The 16,814-nt window shown below is 49.3% G+C and overlaps 1 protein-coding gene across 10 annotated transcripts in view; it reads left to right on the forward strand.

Annotated features, from left to right (window-relative positions):
• Window positions 1-7,522: 7,522 nt before the first annotated feature.
• Window positions 7,523-16,814, forward strand: part of JAKMIP3 (Janus kinase and microtubule interacting protein 3) — a 48,031-nt gene continuing 38,739 nt past the window's right edge. For all 10 annotated transcript variants that reach the window (XM_031554557.2, XM_031554548.2, XM_085230086.1 and 7 more), the window contains exon 1: window positions 7,523-7,617. The gene's annotated coding sequence lies outside the window, so the exon portion shown is untranslated. The remainder of the gene's footprint in view (window positions 7,618-16,814) is intronic.

Genomic DNA, 16,814 nt, shown 5'->3' on the forward strand with positions numbered 1-16,814 from the left:
CTGCCTCAGCATCCACAGTCTGGATTCCCTTTGGATAAAAGTAAATCAGAAGCTATCCTCCAACCAGCAGCCCATTCTCACACACAGGAGAACTCAAGATTGAAGTCTCATTAAAACGTGGATAACATGAAGGTCAGTATCAACTCTGTCACCTCACCACGCAGCATGCATTGCCCTGCCTGCTCCAAGCAGCCTGCAGGTAGCCACCATCAGCTGGTAACTTCTGAAGGAGAACAGCTCGAGCTGCGCCTCAGAAGAGGGACACATCCATCTGTGGGATGACAGCTGGTGTTGTACTGGAGCGTCTCTAATGAGGGCTGGGTCGGGCAGTGAGCAGCAGCAGCATCCCAGTTCATGACAGGCAGAGTGGATGTTTGGGTAGGGCAGGCACATGTTTCATAGAATCACAGACAGCTTTGAGTTGGAAGGGACCCTAAAGATCATCTCATTCCAACCCCCTGCTGTAGGCAGGGACACCTCCCACAGCCCAGGTTGCTCCCAGCCCCATCCAGCCTGGCCTGGAGTGCTTCCAGGGAGGAGGCATCCGCAGCCTCATGGGCAACCTGTTCCAGCGTCCACCCTCACGGTGAAGAATTCCTTCTAACATCTGGTCTAAATCTACCCTCTTCCAGTCTAAAGCCTCTTCCCCTTGTCCTGTCACTACCTGCCCTTACAAGAAGTCCCTCCCCAGCTTTCCTGCAGGCCCCTTCGGGTACTGGAAGGCCGCTGGCAGGTCTCCCTGCTGCCCTCTCTTGTCCATTCTGCAGAGCCCCAGCTCTCTCAGCCCGGCCTTGCAGGTGGGTGCTCCAGCCGTCTGATCATCTTCGTGGTCCTCCTCTGGACCCGCTCCAACAGCTCCACGTCCTTCTTGTGCTGGGGGCCCAGAACTGGACGCAGTGCTCCAGGTGGGGTCTCAGAGAGCAGAGCAGAGGGGCAGAATCGCCTCCCTCTCCCTGCTGGTCACACTTCTCTTGATGCAGCCCAGGATACACTCGGCCTTCTGGGCTGTGAGAGCACACTGCTGGCACGTGTTGAATCAGTCAGCACCCTCAAATCCTTCTCCTCAGGGCTGCTCTCAAGCCAGGACTTTTCTGGCATTATGATGGATAGCAGAGAAACCAACGTCAGTGTGATTCATGCACAAATAGGAATTCCCACCCAATTATAGCAACAGCAACGTTCACTTCAATGCATGGCAGCAGCACCCAAGAACTGACCCACTGTCCGAGTCACGGATGCTGCATCTTCAGAACCATGTGCAGAATGTTTAAAATCATCCAGTTTAAACATCGCCAAACAGCTTTATGACTGTGTGATTATTTCATAATTGTTATTTTTCCCTTTAGAAGGGCTTTTTGAGATGCTAATGTGAAAAATAATCTATTTTTTTTCCTTCTTTTGTTTGTGCTTCTGGAAGTTTATGGCACCACGTCAGAATGACATTTTCTAAATGGACTTTATGGCACTCAGTCAGGGCAAAGTGAGCTTAATGCAATCAGATCACCAGGTAACTCCCTCAGAAGCAGATTGAAGATGACATGGAAACTGTGAATAATATTTCCTATATTCTAAAGGATTGATTCTACTGGTCACACAGACCAGACTCAGGGAGGATGGCAGATGCAGACGATAGAGAGACAAAAGGGGCTGAGTTCTGGAAATGGAGAAAATTACGTAACGTGCTACATTTCAATTTATTTTCTCTTATTTGAAGGCAATAATTTGTATCTATTTACGTGTCAGAAGAACTAATGAAATTACAAAGCACTATTGATCCTGGTGCTTGTGCCTCACTAACACGAGTGAGGTATTTTACAATTAGAGAAAACCTCTCGTTCAATTCTATCAAAAGAAATAAAACCTGAATATTAACGGCTTACATGTTTTTATATGGGAGCTCACATAAACTAGAGCACTGAACTGACCCAGTTCTTTATTCTTATGGCTCACAAGATGTCTTCTCTACATTCCTTCTAAATCTGGCACAGCTGCTTCCATAATGTTGGCTTTTTATAGACTCGGGGCTCATTCTCGTGTGCGATATTTTCTTACTCCATCTGAAAACAAATATCAGCAAAGGCAGCTCTTGAGAAATGTGAAGGCACACTGGAAATGTAATATAACCACCCAAAGCACAGATCTTTTCTCTGCCTTAAAGGCAAAGCTTCAGAGTTTCCTATATATATAGGAAAAAAAATTCTCCACACTCCTTGGCAGCGCCACGTTTGTGTGTTGGGGCAGGCAGTGATTTTCAGTCACAGCCTTTGTCTCTGTGGAGGCTGCAGTGACAGCACGCCGTGATTTCTGCACTTCCAACTGGTCCCGAGGCAGCAAGAAGCGTTTGGTCCACAGCAGCAGATCCCCATGGTGATTATGGGGTGCTCACCGGTGCTTCTACCATTGCTTACCTCTTATGTCGGTAGCAAAATGAAATGCTCGCAGTGCATTCTTTCTTCATTTGCTGATATTGAAACTCCTTCTTGCGTGTTAGCTAAGGCCAGATGGCCTCGCTGGTTCTTGGGAAATTTTGCTTTTGCATTGGATGGGAAGTTTGCTTCTAGCTTGTTTGCATCCGAGGTAAAGTCAGAGGAGGTCCAGGAAAAGGACGCTGTGCTGTTTGGGTTCAGCCGTGCTCACAAGCACTGCTCCCACCGTTCAGACCACCGGTGGGGACAAAGCCGTGGCTGTGAAGCCGTGCAATCAGCTGGCTCTCTGCACACATCTCATCGTGCCCAACCACCCTCGGGCTGCATCGTGGCTTAGCAGCAGTCAGCACAGTGGCTGATTGCCCACAGGTGTCCCTCCTTAGCTGTCAGTTACCCAGCAAGCGCAGAGCTGCTGACCTGGTGCTCAGCACAGCCTGGCTGGGTTGGTTGGGCAGCTCTTGTAAACGGGGGCGGTGCTGCAGATCTCTTTGGTTGGTGGGGGGCCTGGCCTGATGAGGTCTGGGTATCACAAACCAAATTAAAGTATAGCGGAGAAGTAAATGGGAAGCATCAGATGTGCAGGATGAAAAAAAGAGGAGCGGTTGGCATGTGCCAGAGCTGTCCCACGAGGGAAGGGCTGGTTCAGTGCAGTACCTGGCTGCTGGGCAGCATCTCTGGCGCGGGGGTCCTATTTGGGTAGACCCGATGTCACCCCATAGTGTGGATGGAAAGCTCAGAAGGATACCACAAGGTGCCCATCTTTGCAGTGTTAGAGAGAGGTGTGCATGGGAAGGAAACAAAGCAGGCTTTGGGATGGGGACTGGCCTTACAGCAGGGCTTGTGTTCACTCTGCAGTCTCTGGCAGCCTCTCAGGAGGAGCACCACGAGGAGTGGGGGCGATGATCTTTACAGCCTGTGGTGCGTTCCCTTTTCTTGATGAGAAGTAATGTATGTTGGAGGTTTTCCATTTGTGCAGAGTTCATGGGAAAGAAAAAGATGTAAAAGATGTAAGCAGTTTTCTTCCATCATCTGGAGAGCTGAGATGTTCAGGAGGAGTGGCTTAGCACCAGCACTGAGTGCCTTTGGGAAATGTGGAATGGCTTCCCATGAGCAGGATGCTCGCTATTGGCACCAGCCCCTTTACTTCGCCTTCAAGGGGCAGCTCTCCACAGCAGAAGTGGGTGGGTCGTCCATCTGAACGTGGCAGCTCTGCTTGCCGGCCTTCTGGTCGGATGCCATCAGGGATGTTTGCTTGTATTTATGAGCAGTAACAGTATGTGAGGGGGAAAAGTTGCTGATTAACTCAGGATTGTGAATAAGTGTGTGAAACTGAAGGAAAATGGGTGCTCCTGCTAAGAAATATCATTGCTGCCAGTTACAAATGAGTCCCTCAACAGCTGCATTTGACACTGATGATATCATACAGACATGAATATTTTTCCTTCTCCTTACATTTCTATGTCAGTCCACAAACAGTGATATCAGGTAGCATTAGTCGGCTCAGGAGAAGACGTACCTCCTGGGAAGGGATGTCTGCACAGAAATAGATGTGCACGGAGATCTCCAGATCATGAGTGAAAGACAGAAAGGCAGGGAGTGAGAAATGCAAGAGCCTGTTAAATCAACGGGCGTATCTGTGGATCAGAGTTTGAAGGTATTACTGAATATCAGCACCTAATGAAGCCAGGTAATTCAGCTGATAAAGCCTGCCCTGGAAACTATGAGCTGCATTGCTCCTGCCCCCAGCCAGCCCTTGGGCTTAATGCCTCATCTTTGTGTTTTCTTTAGCATCCTTTATCATTGCTTTTCACACTGCTGTCTGTAGGAACCGGTTTGGTAACTCTGGGCTGTGATTTAAGCACTGTGCAAACGTCTCCTGCTCTGCTTTTCATTTTGAGAGCTGCTGTTGCAGTCCCTGCGCTGCTCTCAGCTCCAGGCACGTCCTGGAGCACAGATCTGTCTGTTCCACAGCCCAGGCATTCTCACAGCTCTCGTTGGTAACTCGGGATATCTCAGCACACCCCCCTAAGAATTATTATTATTTACAATTTATGTATTTATTTATTTGACCACTGAGATCAGCACCATATGCATGAAATGTTCTGTCTCAGTAACAGCAATGATTACTATTTTGCCCAAAGGACCCAGATGTTTGCACTGGTGTAGATGGGGCCGTTTCCTTACAAACAGGAGCACAGAATGCTAACATACAACAGGCCACTTCCCACTGACAGCTTGGAGAGCAGTGGTGAGAAGCTGCAAAACTTAACCCTATGAGCATCAATACGAACATCATTTTGCAGGTGCCTAATTCACGTTGATGTGACTCACTGTTTAAAGCAGCAAACGTGCAAACTCAGGTCTCTGAGGTTTTCTCAGAGTTGCAAAGACTGGCTCGACTTGTCCGAGTCCAAACATGTTATGACCACTAAAGTCACTGCTTTATTACTGCAAAATCTTGGGTGTCAGCCATTCAGGTGAGATTGACAGCAAGCACTTGTGATAAGCTTGCAATTATTTTATTACTGTTGTTTTCACGTGGAAGTGGAAAGCAGGGATTTGGATGTGCACCGCGCCTTCGAGTCACAGCGAAGGAAGCGGAACCGCCTGGAGGTCACAGCATTGCTGAATCGCCTCCACAGCGCCTCAGCTCCAGGCCATTTTCTTCCAAAAATGCCTTTGTGGAGCAACTCATAGGCACCTTATGTTAGGCTGCTTTTCAGAAAAGTGTGCCTGTCCGGAGTGACGGCTCATCTGTGAGACGAGGGCTGGAAAGCAGCTGCTACAGGCAGAGCCGTGCGGTGCTGCGCTCCGCTTGGACTCCGCAATATTTGCAGTTCTGACCTCAGACACAGGGGTTTTGTTTTGCTTTCTATCATATCTACTTTAGAGGCAACTTCTCCTTGTTATCTGATGCTAAGTTGACACCAAGGGACAACGTTTGCTTTGACAGCAGCAGGGCACAGCATTCCTGCTTCACGGTTGGTGAGAAGCCTTCCTGTCCCCCACGGCTCAGCTTTGCTGGGGCAGAAGGAGCCCCACAGGCTGCTCAGGTCAGGCCATGAGTTCCTGAGCAGGGGCTGAGCGCAGTGCAGAGCCCCTCCTGCATGAGGGCCGTGGTGCAGGCAGCAGGATTGAGGCAGGCAGGGATTGACTGCCCGTGGCAATGAGACGTGGGCCCTTCTTTTCTACAGAACCTGCTTTCTTTTCTCAGGGACGTCTACGCGTGCTAAACATTTGTCAAGAAGCATGCATCAAATCAAAATATTTTTTCCTCCTTAACGTGTGCTATAAAGAGAAGCAGAAAGGGAGGAAGGCGAGGCAAACTTTGATCAAAGGAAACGTCTATTTAGCTCACACCAAGATGCTTTATTTCCACCTGGAGGGTCTAACAGAAAGCAGCGCAGTCAGGATGTACAAAATGTACAAAATCAGTGTGGGAGAAATGGACACAGTGCTGCTTCTCCTCATCCCCCCCACCCCTGCTGCATGACATGGCAGTGGCTGTGCAGTCAGTGTTTCCCTCCTGCTGCATGGGCACAGCCTCTGGGAGGGCCACTACTTTAAGTTCTGGTTTTATAGCACCACAGGTTAATAGTGATTTATTTCTACCTCCCCCCAAGCACTCATTCACCTTGCAATCTCCCACGTGCCGTGAAATATTTATGTTTTTATTTTCTTACTAATTCACACACTGAACCCATTCTAAATCCCTCAGTTGTGCTATTCTCCCATTTCAGCCAGTGGGGCCAATGTTTGTGTCCGTGTGGTGCCCATACCCAGCAGCACGGCTGCCAGGAGCACTGGGACATGCTGTGGCTGTCAGCAGGTGCTGGGGATGCTGCTGGAGCTGCCGGTCGGCTCTGAGCAGTGCTACGTTCAGAGCTCTCAGTGATAAATAACTGCCCAGCTGTAGCTGATGGTCTTCAATATTTCAGTGGTTTGAACAAACCATTAAACAAACAGAGGCTGAGGGAGCTGGGGGTGTTCAATCCAGAGAAGAGAGAGCTCTGGGGAGACCTTATTGCTGCCCTTCAGTATTGAAGGGAGCACATAAACAGGAGGGAGAGTGACTTTTTACATGGTCTGATACACAGGGGAACAGCTTTAAACCAAAAGAGGGGAGATTTAGATGCAATGCTAGTTGGAAATTCTTTGCTGAGAGTGGTGAGGCCTTGGCACTGCTGCCCAGAGCTGTGGGTGCCCCATCCCTGCTGGAGCCCCAGGCCATGGCCAAGCCCTGGGCAGGCTGAACTGGGGGGCACCCAGCCCTCAGCAGATGTGTGGCTGGGGGGCGACAGGGGCCCTTCCAACCAGCCATGATGTGTTGCTATGAATAAATGGCTGCAGAGACCTGTGCAGTCATCTATTCTGCACCTCTGTGCAGCAGCTGGGGCGCCCGGTATCTCAAGAGCTGTGAGAAGCTTTGTAACCTGGAGGGCAGTGCTGAGCCCATGCAGATTTGCAGTGTGGCTGTGATTCAGTTGTGCTGGCAGTGGAAGGAGCACAGGAGCTGGCCCGGAGGTGTGGCCCCTCAATGGGCAGCTCGTTGTACGTGGACATGACATCTGGCCATATGTTGCCTAATGACAAGCTAGGCTGCTGGCATTAGATTGAGAGGCTGGATTTTGCACTGGAACAGGCAGAGCTATTTTGTTCCTCACCTGCTGGAGGTGGCATTTCCTGAAGTGGCAGCCACAGGTTGTGCCCTGACCTGCAGAGAGCTGTGCCTGCAGCACGCCGGGTGCTGGGTCCTTTATGCTGTCTCTGAGCCCCCAGCCCTCCTGCCCCTTGTGAGGTGTTCCCCATATGTAGGGGGCTGTGGCCTCAGGGATGCTCAGAGTGGAGGTTGCTGCTCCTAGTCACACAGCTCCAGGGCTAATAATAAGATGCTGCATCTCCTCTTACATGCAGCGGAGATAGAGGTTGAGAATTTTTTTCTGTCTTGCTCCACTTGATTCCCATGCAGGCTTGCAATTGATTTTCCCCAAATAAACCAACTCCCGTCATCATAACATAACCAGATGGGGAGGGCTTAGTGAGAATACCTCCGGAGAGGCCGGCAGAGAGGCGGATGCAGGAAGCAGATCCTCCCCGTAACGCTGGCACGGTTTGGTAAGTTCCATCTGAAAAATCAAAAGCTGTTCCCTGTGCTGAGTCACAGCCCCTCGGCGCCGGAGGCAGCGCGCAGGTGAGGCAGCGCCGCTCGGAATCCCTGCAGAGCGCGATTCTCAGCTGATCCCATTTGAGCCATCTCCTTAAAGTGCGTTGCAGGTGTGATTCTGTCTGCAGAAGGGTTCTGTCGCGTTTCTGTCTCGCGGCTGCGTGGCTTTTCCGAGGCATACGCGGTGCCAGCCCTGGTGGCAGCCCCCCGTGCCCCACGGCAGGAGCAGCCCCGTGCCCCCAGCCCGGCCCGAGGCACAGCACAGCCCCTCTTGTGCCCCCGCAGTGCAACCCTGCTGAATTTGGGGGTGCCGGCCGCATCGCTCCCCCGCCGGCTGGAAGCAACAGCTTTATTTAGACTCGTTTTTACGGTGTGTTCCAGCGGTTCAGACGCACTGCTAAAGGCTGTTTGCTTTCTGACGCTTTTCCGTCTTAAATCTACGGAACTGGGGTGAAATCCAGAGTGTGAGTGTGCATGGGGGGATGGGAGGAGGGGGCTGGCGGTGCCGGGAGCCAACCAGCAGAGCTGCACAGCAGCGTTCCCTGACCACCGTTAAAACACAGCATTTGGCTTTGGAAAGTAGCCCTGTTCGTGTTGCTAAGATATAGATTATTTAGATGGAAAAATAATCTCTGGCTGTAATCTCAGATACAGACATGGAAATTTAATTGGCAGTCCCTTGTGGGTTGCAGATTTGTATTTTGTGAACAAAACGTAAATATTAAACTTCAGATATCATGGGTAAATATGTTTTTTCTATGTACTTTTCTATAGATTTTAAAAAGTAAGCAAGAATTGGAATCCCGAGGGGCTGTGGTTGGTGCAGAACTGCTCGGCCCCCAAGGCTGCCCTCCCACCCCACTTATTCTCCACCATCCTTGGGCTCCTGCTCCTTGCCCAGGCCCCACTCCTTCCCTCCTGTCCATTCCCATTTTAATACAGAAATGGACAAAGTGAACTGAAGGGGTGGGGGAAAAGATCTTGCTACATCGAAGGACCAAGAGCCCTGATGCCTGGAGTGTTGTACGAGGGAGGTCCAGTCCCAGCCTAGGAGCACTCTGATGCTGTGTGAGACTGGAGACAACATAGTTGTGCTGGGAGCTATAAATGTTTCTGCAGATTCACTGAAGACAGTGTTTTATGTGTCTTACTGCCTAAACAAACTTCTCAGTGTTCTACTCCACTTTGGTTTTAAGCAGCAAATATATATTTGGCTATTTTTTCTCCAAAAGAGAAGGCAAAATGGCGTGTGGAGGCTGAATGATAACCACTGATGCTTCCCAGGGCTGGAGAGCTGAGGCCATGGGCTCTGCGTGTTCTTCATGGTCATCTGAGTACTGCAAGCTTTCCTAACTGGCGCGATTCGGGGCAGTGCTGAGCCTGGCTCTGTGCCACGTCCTCTCCATCACAGCAAGGTGGGCTTCCAGCACAGGCCAATTGCGTTCCTTTTGTGCTCTGCCTGCAGCCATGGGAGCTCCGCAGCCCGATCCACGCAGCTGGCCTGGCCTGCTGGTCTGACACAGGGCTTATTGCGGTCACTGAGTGATGATGTGTGTGTGGCTCTGGCCATCGACTTGGAGTTGGTGCCTGGCCCAGAGAGGCTGCTCACAGCCCCGGCTGCCCTGGGCTGTTCCCATGCTGATCTGACACAAAAATGACGTTTTTCCAGTTGGGAAATTTAAATCTAGACATAGATTCGCTCTGTGACGCTCATTTGACGTGAGCTGGGGTTGGAGTGAGACATTCCCAGACGTGGGGCTGATCTCCTTCCTTCCAGTTGTGCTGTGCCATGCAGCAGGGCTGGGTGCTTCCCTGCACCGTGCGTGGTCAGCGCTCAGGGAAGCTGCAAGAAGAAGGAATCAGAATGCTGATCTCGTTGGAACAACAAGTGAGGATGCAGCTGGAGCCCTGTGGTGAGCTTTGAGTTCCACTATTTTCTGGAGGAGTCTGCGTTTATTGAGGAGAATGTTTTAAAGAAATAAAAGAGCATGCAAGAGGGGTTGTATGCCTAGGGCTGAGTGCTGGAGCAGCTCACCATGGGACGCGGGGCCCACTGCTGCAGGGGAAGTGAAACTGCAGTGATTGTGCTGCGAGCCCCTTAAAACAGCTGCAAAAGAAAACAGAAAACAGAACCCAATCGCAGCAGTGAGCAGTGCAATACAAAGGCTGCATAATTATATTGATATTTCCTGTGTTCCTTTCAGTATCTGCTGATGGAGCCTGTAGAGGCTGGAGCGGAGCAGGGTGCTCACTGCAGTGCTCCTCAGCTGCTGCAGGTGCACTTCTGTGCACTGGACAGTCCTCTTCTACACTGTTGTGCCACTGCAGGTCACCCCACACCGTGGTGTTGCAGGTTGTTCCCCTACCAGTGCAGCTGAGGCTCTGTTACCCACTGCTCGCCAGCCCAGGGAATGCTCAGGTTCTGCATCTGTGTAGGATTTATGCAACTATGTTCACGGAGGCAGCACAGAGCAGCCAAACAGCATCCTATGGAGCTCAGACAGGTGTGCAGGGCTGGAAGCTGTGCCCTGCCGGTGCCACAGGGCTGCAGAGCCTTGGAGCAGCGTGGCATTGGGCTGGCGGTGCCTGGCTGACGTGCTGCTGATGCCTGCAGAGCACAGTGCAAAAGGGAAGGTCCAGCTTTCCTCTGCAAAACCCATAACTATCCCCTGCCAGTGTCCCTTCATAATGTTGGGTAGTTTCTTGTTCTTGCAGTATTGTGGAAAAAAATCAAAACTATTGTTCTCATTCTCATAACATCAATAATTTATAACTGCCTGCTTAATGTCTCTTGCACAAATCACGGATCCTGATAATTTATTTCCTGGCTGTACCTTTTGTTTCAGATGAGTGTTGGTGTGATAATGACTACCTTCCTGCAACATTGCCATGCTTTCCATCTTATTTCCCATCTCCTGCTATTACAATCTAATACCTTGTTTACCTAGCTGCTACACAACAGATGTCCTCAGTGATGACTTGATCTTTCCTTCTAAACCTCTGTCTGCAGGGTATGTTAAATTGTATTTTTAAATGTAGATTATCTTGTACTTTTCATATTGAATCTTGTGTTGCTTAGTTACCTAATTTTCTGTGGTTATTGTTTTAATTTTTTCTTCCTTCTTCTTGCCTTCTATCCCTCCCTCATCTTGATTGACCTAGATAATCCTCTGTTATCAGCAGGTTGTGATGGCCTGTCCACTCTTTCCACAGGTTGCCAGCAGGGTCCCAAACTCTGCCAGCCCACCTCCAGTCCAGGCAGCCCTTTTGCTGGGACTGTCCATCCAGTGGCTGTTCCCCCTCTGATTCTGTGCCCTGTACAGGATGAGTTGCTTAAGCTTTGTCTTACCGAATCTTCTTAAGCAGCTAATTGCTTAGCACCCAGCCCTTAAGTACACACTGTGAAACTGAGACTCAGATTTGCACTTTCATGCTGTACACCTGCAAGGTTTCATTGAGCACAGGCTGCTGCCCGCTGCCAAGGACAGGGGTCAGCCGGGAGGTGAGGAGCCGGGAGGGTGCATCCTCCTGACTAGGAGTAGTGCAGCACAAGCCACGTGAGAAGCAATATTCTCTGAAGGAGTGAGTGCAGAGGGCTGTCAGACTGGAATATGCTGAATTTAAATACTATTTATCATGGTGAAGCCTTGGCACTGCTACCCAGAGCTGTGGGTGCCCCGTCCCTGGAGATGCTCCAGGCCATGGCTGGGTGGGGGCAGCCAGAACTGGGGGGCACCCAGCCCATGGCAGGGTGTGCAGCTCTGAGGTCCCTTCCAACCCAGCCATGCTGGGATTCTGCCATTACCCAGATGCAACACTGAACAAATAATAAGGAAAGAGCTCTTCTGTAGCTGCGCCCTGTCTGTAGGCAGAGAGTTCTGTAAGAGGGTTCCACCACTTCATGATACTGCATTTTTCACAATGAGAAGCAAGGCCAGCACTATTTCCAGCCTGAACAAGTCTTTGGGAGGGACACTGGCTGGCGTTGCTCCCAGGAGATTCCGCTTGGGTCGAGCGACTTCATTCCTGGTGTTTATGGGCCAGAAGAGCCCATGTGGTGCTGCAGGTTTCCTTTTGGTGGAGCATTTTGGCACTTAGTGTTGTGCAGGCTAACAAAGGCTGCGGCACTGATGTGGGATAGGTCCTTGGGATGGGTAAATGAGCTCCAGCAGTGGGGAGAGAGAGTGAGTGGCAGCCTTTAAGCAAGGAAGACTCATGTTCCTATAAGTTCTGGTACCCATGTCCTCCTTGAGTGCAAAAAACCAGTTTCAACGCAATCTGTAACCAATAATTAAACATGTAAGGGTTAGCAGCTATTGGAAAGAAAAGGGCATGCTATATAGATGTGCATGTTTTTGTGGGAAATTAAAAGCAAGTTGGGAAACTAAGCTGTCAGTAAAAGACACGATAGACCCACACAGTGATGTTGGGCAATGGATGCACCAGCTGACACTGGGCTCCAGTCTGTCACTTCTCAACATCTGACTTTAGAAACTGGAAACATCCATTCTCTATTTTATTTGTCTGTGTGTGTGTTCTGTTTTATCTCTGTTTTCTTTCATTTGGACAGTACTGCAAATCTGACAATTCCCATGCTTAAGCAGAATGCAGAGGTCAAGCATTGGTGCTAAATCTATTCTTCTCTATTGGATGAACCACAGAAGTCCAAGACTACAAAGGGGTGTTTGGGACCAGAGTTCACCTGGGGATAGGCTGTAAGGTTAGGTGTTGCTGCTATTGTATTTTGAAGCCATATTTGGCCTAGCTGAAAGATGAGATCTTTCTCATTGTTCATCATAGCATCAAATACGTAGAGCTGTCACGCTTGCACTACTGGTTTATAAATAGAAATACAGGGAACCTGAGGTAGAAGAAATGTTGGTCTGTTATAGGAACGTGCTTAGCAACATGCATGTCCTTGCAGATGATCTGTAGGGGGCTTTTCATTGCAATAATCTCGTCGGGGTGGGGGTGGCACATTTCACTTTGCATTTTAGGATTTAGCTGTAGAAGAACAGCCAACATTCTGCTTATACCCCATTAATTACGTTAACACCCTGTGCTGAAGTGTGGGGTTTTCTGTTCCTGGCTCTGTTAACCCAACCCTCAGCTCTGCAGCAGGCAGCCACTGTTGGTGCCGTTGTGCCACGGGGAGCTCACTGCTGACACTGAGCACAGAGCACATTTCCAAGCTGCTGTTCAGTTTTAGTTTATTGCATACAGTGTGGCAGCAGATGCACTGATGTGGTTGATTTTACTTCTTGCCTTTGAATATCAGATGTCTCTTGAAGGCAGGTGGAAGGCATGTGAGCCCCCGGTGCTGTAGGAGCTGTAATCCTTAACATGTTTGTCATTGGTCCTGCTTGCGGGAGGCTGTACAACACATTTTTTTTGGATGAACCACCTTCTGAGTTGATCATTCAATTTATTTTTACGTTTATCGCTTCTTACATTGAGTGAAGCGTTGGAAGAATCAGTTGTAAGAAGTGGCCCTCTTGTACAGCGCAGGCAGTGAGGCGCTGGAACAGGTTGCACAGAGATGGTGGATGCAGTTTCTGGAACAGGTTGCACAGAGATGTGGTGGATGCAGTTTCCCTGGAGACTTCCAGGACCAGGCTGGATCAGACTCTGGGCAACCTGATCTAGCTTTGGTGCCCCTGTTCAGTGCAGGGGGGTTGCACTAGATAGCCTTCAGAGGCCCCTTCCAACTCTTAGGATTCTGTAATTCTATGATTCCGATTTACTTTATCCTTCTTTGTAACTCTGCAGTTGTATCTTGAGTATGGTAACGTGCATAAAATGGATGTGATTCTCCATTGAAGTCATCCCGCTTCTGGCAGCTAGTCTTGGTTAAAGAAAATGTTTAAAAGATAACAGAGTTCCTGTGCTGAAAAAAACGTTTCCCTAAAGGAATGGACTCCTGGCTCTGCTTTAGGTGGGCTGGTTCTGCCCTGCTGAGTGGAAGTCTCAACTCCCCGACTGTTCTGTTCCATGAAACTGCAGAGAGATGGATATCTGCAAGCTAACAAAATTGACCAGAATGATTGATGCGGCATCACAGGTCAAGTCAGCTTTAAAGAAAAAAATCAGTTTAAAAAAAAATCAGCTTAAAAATTCCTTGCCATGTGCATCTGCTTAAAGCAGAACCCCCTCCGAGCAGAATTCATGTTGCCATGGCCAGCAGCAGTGAGGGAGCCCCACAGCAGCCCCTGCCCCACAGCTGCTGTGCTCTGTGCTGAGGACCACACACTCCATTGCTGCAGGGTTTGGTATTCTCCCCATTCCATTCTCTGGGAGGGCATTTTGCCTTCAGGACTTCATCCAGTCATCTTCTGAGGCCTGGAATGACTCAGGGTTTTTCTGGTTTTGTTGCTGTTGTTTAAACCTTATTCATTTCTTCAAATTTAATTTAAAGCATTCGTTTTGTTTCCCGATAGCTGGAAATGTCAGCCAGATAACAATTACCTCGCATGGATCACAGCACACACAGGTTCATGGCTCAGCTTGGGAGCACAGATGAGCACAGAGCCCAGCCTGCAGACTGAGCACCCGTGGCTGTGTATGGAGGGGTCAGCATTCTGCTCCCAGGCGGGCGGTTCGTTTGCCAAAAAGCAATTGCTCGAAAGGGGCCTTTAGGTGCCAGAAGCAGACACGAAAAGAGAAAGGTTTGTCAAAGTGCTGTGCTCATCCTGCTGCCCTGCTCTCCCCACGAGCTCCTTTTCCTTTTTTATTAATCATTTTCTGCTTGCTGAACGTCTCTCTGTGTCCTCCTAGCAGGTGCTCTGTGCCATTAAAACGTGCCATGTTAAGGAGCAGTGTGTTCTGACTGCTCGTCTGTCCTCAGCACTCAGCAGCACAGAGGAGCACAGCCCACTCACTAGCTGAGTGCTGGGCAGCTCGCACAGCCCAGGGCAGCTCCCAGGGCAGGTGCTACAGCAGATGGGTGCAGGCAGTGCCTGCTGTCCCCAGGGACACCCGTGGTAGATTCAGTCCCCCTTCTCAAGTTTGAAGAACCAAAGGATTTCTGGCTTTCACTTAGATCTGTCCCCAGCTATTTCAGATTACAGTAGTTCTTAATTGAAGTTCATTTGGGTTCATGTGAGATCGTTGGTGAGATTCAGGATGCGAATAGCCCAGAGCACACAATTTCCAGCCACAGCTTTTATTTATTCCCTGCCATATGCTACTATGTTGTAATGTGTCAGAAACCTGTGTACCTACAATTATCCCAGCTAATTGGGTAACAATGCATAGCAATACAGCCGTGTTTGTTATAGTTTTGCTGCCCCAGTTCCAGTTCCTGCGCTGAGATCAGCTGGGCGCTGCCCACTTCCAGCGCTAAGAAGCCCCCTGGTGTGATGCTCAGTGACAAATCCGCAGTCACAGTATGTGACATTCACACAGCTTCTCCTTTCTGAACTCACAGATCATTACTAAATTGGATATCACTTTAGGTTCCATGCTCTCCAGCAGTGTTCCTGCTAGTAGCTTGCACGGTGTGAAGGGCAGCCCTCTGTCCTCCAGTGACTGCAATACAGAAGATCTCCCTTTTACCAGAATTCATCCAAAGCTCTCTTGGACTTTCCTAAGGTCTTTCCCAAGATCTTTCCCATCTCCCCCCCAGCCCCCACCAGCAGGCCCAGACCCGTTTCCATGGGCACTGGGACCCCCAGCCTTCCCTGGGACCCTATCAGATGCTCGTGGCAGAGGATCAGTGCTGAGCTCCATACAGTGGAGTGGGGCCCACAGTGTGACCCCCCCACCCCACACCAACACCCCAGGACACACCGCCAGCAGCGCTCGTGCTTTGATCCAATTTTTGTTTTCTTAACCAGCTTATGGGCCAAGCAACGTGCTCCCTGCTAAATGAGGGGACAGAGGTGGGCTGAGACTGGGGAGGGGACCTCAGCAATTGCCAAGATGTGGTGATTTAAACTGATGAAAAAACAGGCTTGAAACAATCTGGTCCTCAAAGAATAAGCTTCTGGGGGATGAGCAGGCAGCATTAGAGCTTATGGACACCTAACAGCTTGTAGTCGACTTCCTACCAAGTTCTTGTTTGCTGCTGTTAAATGCGTTTCTATTAGCATAGAACTGGGCACATATCTGGTTACAAATGAAACAAATATGCCAACTAAAAATCCATTTTTTCTCTTGGAAAACCAGAGTCAGGCTTAGGAAAGGTTCCACCTGCCACCAGCATCCTCCCATGCTGCCTGATCCTCGATGCCACGTTGGCTGAGGATGAGTCACTCTGGAAATTGGTCGTGTTTCTGAAATCTAAAATGCAGTGCTGTTTGTTGCCACGTAGAGCCTGCTATTTACAATCTCATTCATAAACTGAATAGCTCCAAGAACTGCAATCTTTTTCTGACAGCATCGCAGTGAAATGCCACCTGATGCTCTGCAGTCCAACTGTGTTGTGTGTTCGCACAGAAGAGGGTTGGAGAGGTACCATTAAGTAATTATTTGGTGATATTAATGACGTGCTTAAAACATTGCCATGAAGTGCTTTCGGGTCACGCGATGCCATCTGTGTTGCAGTTGCCTGCGGTTCATTATACAGGAATGAATTCCTTGGGAAAGTGGATGGGTTGTGCAGACTGTTTGTGATGGAGATAATGCAATGACACAGCATTAAGCTGAGAGAATTAAGGCTGAAATGCATCCCTCACTTATAATCCCAGGGAAATCGGTGAAATTACTGCGAGCTGCTCTAGTTTAGCTGGGCATTCGGGTAGGTGTACATTGCACTGCTATTGTAACAACCCCAATGGATTTGTGTACCCAAAGTACTGCAGGGTACCCAAGGAAAAATGAAAATTAACTTCCTATCTATCAGCTACTGCCTCTATTTTTTGTTAACTTCTTTAACAATTTAGCCATAGGAGATATAAGAGCAAAAAAGATGTCCTGCTCAGGTAATATCAAACTTGTGTTAAAATGGTAGGTTCTGTGTGCTGGGGTTTGGGAACAGCTATGCCTTCTGGTCCTTACATGCTATTAATGTCTTCTGTATTTATGGAAACCATTTGCGACTCACAGATTTGACACCCAGTTATGTTTTGCATTTAAAAAACACAAGCACACGAAAAGAAACCCCACAAATAGCTGTAACATTTAAGATGAAAAGTCAGTATGGATGTGAAGCAGACAGGTAGTTACACACAGAGTATGTATGCATGGATGTAAGCTACGTATGTATAGCTAACAGGCTTCGGGAT

The sequence above is a fragment of the Meleagris gallopavo genome, chromosome 8 (genome assembly GCF_905368555.1).
Source record: "Meleagris gallopavo chromosome 8, MGAL_WU_HG_1.1, whole genome shotgun sequence".
Lineage (NCBI taxonomy): Eukaryota > Metazoa > Chordata > Aves > Galliformes > Phasianidae > Meleagris > Meleagris gallopavo.